Raw genomic sequence first — 9,378 nt, 5'->3', positions numbered from 1 at the left:
AATGTTATTCATAATAAAATAAAACATACAAGAATAGAAAACTAATCAGGCACATTATGGAAGCAATTATAAGCATGTTTAAAAAGTAATTTTACAATGAATTGTCTTGCCCTATGATATTGTAAACAAGATATATTTCTGAATTCCACAACTACTAATATTTATATACTAAGTGTATGTCAGTTTAGAAATGGATATAAATACCTTCACAAATGGAAAAATAGATGACAGACAGAAAGACAGATAGATGACAAACAGACAGATATGGGATAGATAGCTATGAATATTGCCTCTTGTTCAGTCAGATGAGGTTTCTTGGTACCTGGGTGTCTCATAACACACACACACACACACACACACACACACACACACAAACACACAACATACCATATTTTTTCCAAAATATTTTACTTTTATAATCCAGTAATAACACAGTAATAATAGAATATTTCATTTTAGAATAAAATACAGTAAATCTTAATTACAAAGATTTCAAGAACCATCATATTTCTAGTGGGATATATGGGTAATGGGTTGGCACTTGTCTAGGAACAATGTAAAAGGTAGCTTTAAACTAAATCGAAGGGTCTTAGCCACACTTGTGAGGCACCATTTCTCACTCCCATGCTTGAGGCCTAATATTTTCCTTTACCGGCTTTGACTGTTGGGTTCTGTTTGTCTGTTATAGAATATAGCACCCTTCCCTTATATGTTTCTGTGGTTTCAGTGACCCAGCTAACCATCATCAGAAAATGGTAATGTTTTCCAATTCTTTAAAGAAACAAGACCACATTCCCATAACTTCACTTTGGTTTATATTGGAATATTTTCTTTTTATAATGATATTGTTTTTAATCTTTTGCTGTACATAATATATAGGTTAACTTTTAAGTATGTGCAAATGTGAGCCGATATAATATATGTAGATGCTATGTGAGGTTCAATGAATTCATTCACTGAGGTCCTTGTAAGGAGTCTGTCCCCAATTAAGATGTTCTTGACTGAAAAGAAACAAGAGAAAAACATGCCGAGCATGGTGTCAAGGACACAATTCTACCCTCATTTTCAGTTTGACCACGTTTAAAAGCTAATCTAATGGGAGGACAGCATCTACATTGACAAACTTTACTACATCATTTGCAATCCAAAACCAATATTTTCCTCAGTTGGGAAGGAAATGCAAATGAGCAAAATAAAACAGATACATGATCTGGACCAACAGAAGGAAAGGAAAGGTGTGGGCCAGGGAAGGAGACTCCCCAGAGTGGGGCCATTGTGACCATATCTCTCATGAACAGATCTGCAAAGGGCAAAGCATGAATCCAGGGGCTCCCTCATGGACTCATTTTTTCTGTGCCTATTTTCTTCCACTGTCAAGTCTCCAATTCCAAAGGCATAAAGAGAGAAAACCAATTACCAGAGAAAATGAGAACAGTGCTAAGTGTTGTTTTCCTTTGATTGGTGGCTTTATGCGACTCAGTTATTTTTAGCTATGAGCTTGAAGATACTGACTTCACTTCCACAACTATTAATCAGCATACTTTTCTTTTATGCTAATAATACTGTAAATATGTGTTGTAGAAAATGTTTGGAAATGTATATAACCATGGCTGTTAATGTATATAATAATGAATATTAATTTATATGTAAAATACTCAAACTTTTAGCCCAAAGTTTGCTATAGTGTAATTGAGCTCACCTGGTGGCTAATAACAATGATGCCTTCCTCTCTCCATGAATCAGTTAGCTCCTTAAACTCCTCCATTATTGATCCAAGTGAATTTTGTGACTTCTGTTTTGAACATAATTAGCATGCGTATTATCTTGAAAGTTGACGAGTAATGGGTTAGTTAATTATTATATAAATTTTGTGTTTCCACATTGAGCTAAACATTCCTTAACTGTCATTTTAGTAAAAGTATGAGGCAAGTATACAAATGCTAACCTTACTAAGGTCCCTTTAAAACCATTTCCTCATTGAACATGCAAATGCAATCTAATTTCAAAGATAAATAGGACAAAAAATAAATAAAAGTAAGGTCCACACTTTTTATTCAGATAAACCTAGCTACCACATTTCCAGGAGAAACTGGAAATCATTTTTCTGTATGCTTATTGGTTATGTTATTAGTACAGTATTCTCAAGTTCTTGTGATCAATATGTCAAGAAACAATGGTTTTCTTCATTGGCACCCTGAAGACTGTTACTGCATTCTGCCTAGCAGGGTTATGAATTATATATCATCAAACCAAATAATGCAGAAAGGTGTACTTTAGAGCAGAGCCCAGGACTTTTAACACAGAAATCTCACATAATGTTGATGTTAGAAAATCTATGATTTCTTACTGTTATGAATAGGTTTTGAAAGTATATATCTTGAACAAACTTCCCCGTATGAAGTTCAAAAAAATACAGTAAGCTAAGATTCTTTGTTGAGATCATTCAATATTATCTTCTCCACCATGTATATACTTGTGTATATACTTAAGATATACACTCTTACCAAATATGTGAACCTGCAGTTCTCATGGAATTCCTTCTGATCCTGACTAATTTGCTAAGACATATACAGCATTTTTCTAACCATCTCATGTCTGTAAGATTTTTAACATTTATCCACTATGAGATTCCGAAGGACTTGATTGAAGGACGTGTGATCTTAGCAGACTTTGATGTGCTTAGTGAGACCCTCATTCATGCCATGGCATTTGAAAGCAGAATTTTTTCAATAAGCAGCTTTCCAGACCCATGAGTTTACACCCTCTTTTTCTTTTCCTTCCTTATGGATTCTCCAAATTGGGGAGTTAGAAGGATAACTCCTCAAAACATTCTAAAGACATTAACAATAAAGGACACATCTCAAGAACTCTTTAAAAAAACTGGGGCACTCACAAAAAGGGAACTATCATGACTTCCCTCCAAAATACCGGAAAAGTAGCTGAAAGAGTCAGATACAGATATATGCACCCATCCAATGAATAGAAGCTGCTAACCCCTGTGGTTGAATTAGGGAAAAGCTGGAGGAAGCTGAGGAGGAGGACAACCCTGTAGTCTCAATTAACCTGGACCCCTGAGATCTCTCAAACATTGAATCACCAACCCGGCAGCATTCACCAGCTGATATGAGGCCCTCAACACATACACAGCAGAGGACTTCCAGGACTGAATTCAGTCAGAAAAGACACACCTAACCCTCAATAGGGAGTTTAGAGATCTGATGGGGTGGGTGCCGAGGAGGTTCTTGGGGAGATGGGATAGGGAGGAGGAATGGGATGTGGAATAATTGGAGAGTGGACCTTAAAACAATGTAACCAAAAAAGGAAATATGTCCAGTGTTTTAAAGGACCAATTTGATTTTGTCAAAACCAGATTATCTTCAACCACATATAGGATTAAGTATGAAGAACCATTTCATGCTATTAGGGTCATAGAAATTCTATATTTAAAAGAAAGCATGGAACTATTTTGTCCTTGCCTTGTTTCTCAACCAGAGTTCATCATATTACAGATTTGCAGTTTAGTGATAACCTAAAAACACAAATCTATGCATAACCATCTGAATAAACCCTTTGTCAGTGTTATGAAACCAGAGACTTATGTTTAACTGTGTTTCCAATCATGATTTATAAATATTAAAATTTAAAGCCTAATTAAATAATTAAGTCACTTTAGTAACCCAAACCATCAAGATGCCGAGTAGCTTGAATTGAGGAAAGATATGATAGAATTACTTTATTAAAAAGAAACACTGAGTCATGAATATTATATATATGTGGCATAAGAGGTTTTTCCAGAGCATGACAAATACAAACGCAAACTCTCGCACCAACCCTTGAAATAAGAACAAACAGGGTTCCCATTGGAGAGCTTAGGGAAAGAATTGAAGGAGCTGAAGGGGTTTGCAACCCCATAAGAACAACAATACCAACCAACCAGAGCTCTCAGGGACTAAACCACCATCCAAAGAGTATACACATGGGCAGATCCATGGCTCCAGCTGCATATGTAGCAGAGGATGGCCTTGTTGGGCACTGATGGACAGAGAAGCCCTTGGTTCTGCCAAGGCTAGACCCCCACAGTGTAGGGGAATGTCTGGGCAGGGAGGTGGGAAGGGGTGGTTGGATGGGTAAGAGAACACCCTCAAAGAAGAAGGGAGAGGGGGATGGGATGGAGGACTTATGGACAGGAAACTGGGAAAGGAGATAACATTTGAATTGTAAATAAATAAAAAATTCAATAAAAAGACTATTTTAGTAAAATATGTCAACATAAAAATATTTATATAAATCTAAAATTGATGACTTGTTAAAAACTCAGAACATTGTAGTGTGGAGGTGATGAACTTTCCAAGAAAACAATGGATGTTTTAGATATTAATGTGGTTAAGGGGATATGGAGAAAAGTCACTAAAACATTCCAGTGGAGAAATTCCTGTGACTGGAAATTAGAGCATACATTACATTTGTCAGAGAACTCTGCTGAGAAGGTATCTGCGCACTGTGTTAAAAGTCTAAAAAAATAAGATTACAGATTCTGTCACGTCACTCAACCAGAAAATAGCCCACAGACTTGTTTACAGGCAAATTGATGGAAGCATGATTTCAACTGCTGTTCCCTCTTTCCAGATGACTCTAAGGTGTATCAAGATGACAAAAACTAACAAGCCCAGCAATATTGATACATTAATGGCATTAAGTGAATTAGAATTCACTTAATCATTTTAGCTACACCAGTGGTATGCATCTGGAGATACAATCTAATCACACACAATTTACTCTTGTGTGTCTGTTATTTTGTCCTTTTTTTTTTTTGGTTCTTTTTTTCGGAGCTGGGGACCGAACCCAGGGCCTTGCGCTTCCTAGGCAAGCGCTCTACCACTGAGCTAAATCCCCAACCCCATTTTTAGTTTTTTTTTTTTATTTTTCTCTCATATACTACATCCCAATCACAATTTCTATCCCTCTCCTCCTCCCAACCTCCCCCACTCCCCATGTGTGCTTCCTTTTTCCTTCAGATCCACCCTCACATTCTCCCCTTAGAGAAGAGCAGGCCTGCCAGGGACAATAACAAACACAGCATAAGACAGTACAGTAAGACCAGGTACTAGGCTTCCACCTGACCCCAAAATACCCCAATTCCAGTTGTTTTTCCCAGGATTTTCTCCCTCCCCCAATTCACATCATTCTTTGTGTTCCTAAAAGCACCTGCCTGCAGTCCAGCTGTGAAATCTGTTCTCTTTCACCTTCCCTGAGAGATCCATGTGATCCTACTTCCTTAAACCCATCTTACTACTTAGCCTCTCTGAGTTTGTGGAATGCAGTATCACTGTCTCTTACTTTATAGCTAATATCCACTTATGAGTGAATACATACCATGCTTGTCTTTCTGAATCTCAGTTACTTCATTCAGGATGATTTTTTCCTAGTTACATACATTTCCCTGCATATTTCAAGACATCATTGTTATTTAATTGCTGTGTAATATTCCATTGTGTAAATGTACCACATTTTCTTTATTCATTCTTTGGTTGAGAGACATCTAGTTTGTTTCCAGTTCCTGGCTAGTATGAATAAAGCTTTGTAAGTTATAATTTGAAAATTACATCTCATCTATTGAAAATTACATTTATCTAATTTATAGAATAGAATGTTATAGAAAATTGGAGAAGATATGCTATACTCTCTGTGCATGCTGTGGTAGTGCATGATTTCATGCTTGTCCATTACCATTCCTAATTCTGTTAAGAGATAATTAAACTTTCTCGTACCTGAAAGTGAAATCATCCCATACTTGAGTATAACTGAAAAGAACAAAATCTAGTGTGCAGTGTGCCATCAAAGGGCTAAAAAGGAAAAGCTGATTTTTGTTGGGAAAACCACGTCATGCTCTATTTGTTAGTTTATAGACTCAAATAAAACAAATGAAGTTAAAATAAGGAAAAGCAGAAGGTATTTGTTTTGTTGGTTTTATATAGTAAGTATGATATTGTCTTACATAATTTACAATCATATTTCATTATGTAAAATTAACATTATAATAAAAAGTTCTGCAATCTTTAAGAAGATACACTTAAGGATCCCCATATAGTCTAAGTTGAAGCTTAGAGAGGAAAGGTTTTTAAAACCCATTCATATGACATTAAATAATTGAGTTTCAAAGGGTGCACGCAATATCATCCTCATGTGGTAGATCCTGAAGCCAAACAAAATCTCATAGCTCAAAGCTTTGTTCCCAAAAGCAATCTGCAGTTGTCCCAAGTACCATTTTCTCTGCTACAGTTGAATGGGCAGTGATAATAATCATAAAATTAATAGCATAGAGTAGCTATAAATCATTAAGATTTATATCAGAATATCAGAATAAGGTGTATATATTTTCTTTTCCTTCCCTTCTCATGAAAGTCCACAGGAGGCAGTCCTGCTAGTATCACATTCTAGACCAAATGGGACCTGTGGCATGAAAGCAATTTGTTTCAATGGTGACAACACTGCAGGAACAGGCAGGTGCTTTTTACTGCTGTACCACGTGGACACTGTGTCCTCTGTCCTGCTGACAGTCCTTCATGTTCTGTGTGACCCTTTCTCAGAGGTTGACACTTTTTCTCTTGGTCTCTCCCTGGAGCACAAGCACCTCAATAATAAAAATTGTCTTTCTTATTTGTGTAACATAATGTTGGACTCATGGTAGGAGCCAATAAAAGTTACAGATGAGTTAAATAATTAATTAACAGGAAAAAAAGAGGAAATTGTAAGTGGTAGTACTGTAATGTGTTAGAAATACGAAATGTGGCTACAATAATCAAAGGGTTTAGTTCCGGAACATGTTTGGAAAAGATTAATTAAAAACTGAATTTGAAATGGATCTGAGACATTTGGGACAGCACTCACCAATGCTGCACCTAGTGACTTCATTGTAGCTTTGGTTGTGAATTCCCAACACTGTCACTCTGTACTAAGCATGCCTTCATGCCATGCAAGGCCAACAAATGCTACCCACCCAACTTGACTCTGCTTCAAGGTTATTGCATATTGTTTTTACTCTACCTGTGATGTTTTCTGTTCTTCTAAAAACATAGTGGATTAAATCACCAAAAACGAAGGGTTTTAGCATTTTTTAATCATCATTTTCCATCAGGTAAGTGTCAAATTAGTGTATATTTTAGTTGTACTGTGTTAACATATTTGAGTTTTAAAACTGCCTTTGGAATTATTAACTTGTATTTTATGAAAACATATTACAGTTTTTGATTTAAGATTAGAGATTAGTACCAATTTTTCCACAAATTTTGAAATAATCCCAGATATAATTCAATTTTTATTACATATTTATCAAACTTGTATTATAGTCTATATAATGATAATCATTGATCAACATCAAGAAATGAAACATGTTGAAGATACTCTGTGCCCTGCAGTAGCAAATATTCAGCCTCGATTTAAGTTTTTGCATAAAAATACAAGTCTATGCATCTCGTTAGTAGTCTCTTTTATCTTTAATAAATAGTAAATACATATCAAATCATTATTTTAAAATAAATTTATTGTTATTTTTATCATTAAATTCTCATGTGTATACCTATTTTATGACTGAATATACCCAAAGTCACATAAGAAATTCTAGGGTTAAAAACAAAAACCACAGAGTAAAAAGTGTTTAAGAAGATCCTAAAGGACATGCAATAGTATATATTCATTTATAAGTGGATATTAGCCATAAAGCACAGGAAAGCCACGCTAAAATCCACCGACCCAAAGAAGTCAAATAGCAAGGAGGACCCAAGGGAGAATTTTCGAATCGTTCTCAGAAGAAGAAATAAAATAGAAATCAGAGGTGGATGAAGGGAAAGAACTGGGTGGGAAAGGGGATGAGGAGGGGAGTGGAGCAGGAGGAAAGAGTCATAGGGGGCAGGGGAGAAAGAATGGAAATCAGCAGTAGAGAGGACAACCTCTAGGATATGACAGAGACCTGGGATGGGGTAGGCCCCAGGGTGTCTATGGGGGAGATTCTACCTGAGATTCCTAGCAGTGTGGAATATGGATTGTCAAGTGTCTACTTCCGTTAGCCAGGCAGGACTCTCGATGATGGGATAAGCACAGCAATGCACAAAACCTTTGTCCCAAAATGTGTCCTGCCTACAAGATATGTAGGGACAAAGATAGAGCAGAGGCAAGGGGAATGGCCAACCAATAACTGGCCCACATTGAGATCCATTCTATGGTAAGAACCAATCCCTGACACTATTATAAAGATATGCTTGCAGAAAGGGGCCTAGCATAGCTGCCTTCTGAGAAGCTCAATCCATCAGCCAATTGTAACAGAGGCAGAAACCCACAGCTGAACATTGGATGGAGCTCAAGTAGTCTTATGGAAGAGATGGGGAAAGAATTTAGGGACATGAAGAGACAGAACCAACCAGAGACTGAACAAGCAACCAAGGAGCAAGGATGGACTGGGCCTAGTCCCGTGCACATATGTACCAGATTTGCAGTTTGATATTCATGCACTTCCCCCAACAACTGGAGTGCTACCTGTCTCTAAATACGTTGCCTTCCTATGGATCTCATTCCCCTAACTGGGCTGCCTCAGTGACAGAGGATGCACCTATGTCTGGAGGGAGCGGACAGGATACCCAGAGGAGTTTCCCCCTTCTCAGAGGAGAAGTTAAGTGCGAAATAGGGAAAGGATCTGCATGAGGGGTACTGGGAGGATGGGTAGGCTGATATTGGAATGTAAAGTGAATAAATAAATTGATTTTTAATATTAAACAAAATAAGATAAACAAAAGAATCCTTGGACTGTTACCCCTAGAGGTGTTGCAGGTATGACTGCCATGTCAGAAGTGGGTTGGTAGGTGGCAGAGAGGAGAGAGATTATGTCTATGTTCAGTGTTCTGACTTATGAACATTCAAATGATTAGTAACCCAACACTCCCTGAGAAAAGCACATTTGAAATGATCACCAGTCTGGCACCAGGGGATTTGGACAGGGAGCTAGCCTGAGACAAAAAACCATTCTGGTGCCAGGTAGACCCAAAGGGCTCCTAGGATTAAAAGCAAGCTGGAAACTAGACGAAACCCTCCTGGTACTGAGGACTATGAGCAGGAGTAAGCCCGTGGCAGGTAAGGGGACACTCCTGCAAGGAGTGAACCACAAATGATCACCAAAGTCATGCGACCTTAACAGGGAACAAGCCTGAGATGACCACCACCAGTCGGGTGCTGCACATGTCTAGAGGGAAGAGGTGGTGGTGGTGCAGACTTGCTGAAAACCATAATCTATGACCAGGCATAGCACCCCTGACACTACTCCTGAGATGACCCCTGACACTCAGAGCCCTGGGCACCAGTAAGAAAAGCATTTAAGTGGTGGAGAAATTG

At 37.7% G+C, this 9,378-nt stretch overlaps 1 non-coding gene across 1 annotated transcript; it reads left to right on the top strand.

Annotated features, from left to right (window-relative positions):
* Nucleotides 1-8,798: 8,798 nt before the first annotated feature.
* Nucleotides 8,799-8,930, top strand: LOC120103304 (small nucleolar RNA SNORA17). The gene has a single exon (XR_005505379.1). It is a non-coding gene; the product is annotated as a small nucleolar RNA SNORA17 (small nucleolar RNA).
* The last annotated feature ends 448 nt before the right edge of the window (nt 8,931-9,378 follow it).

The sequence above is a fragment of the Rattus norvegicus genome, chromosome 5, assembly GCF_036323735.1.
Source record: "Rattus norvegicus strain BN/NHsdMcwi chromosome 5, GRCr8, whole genome shotgun sequence".
NCBI lineage: Eukaryota > Metazoa > Chordata > Mammalia > Rodentia > Muridae > Rattus > Rattus norvegicus.
This window is presented reverse-complemented; position numbering and strand designations above follow the sequence as displayed.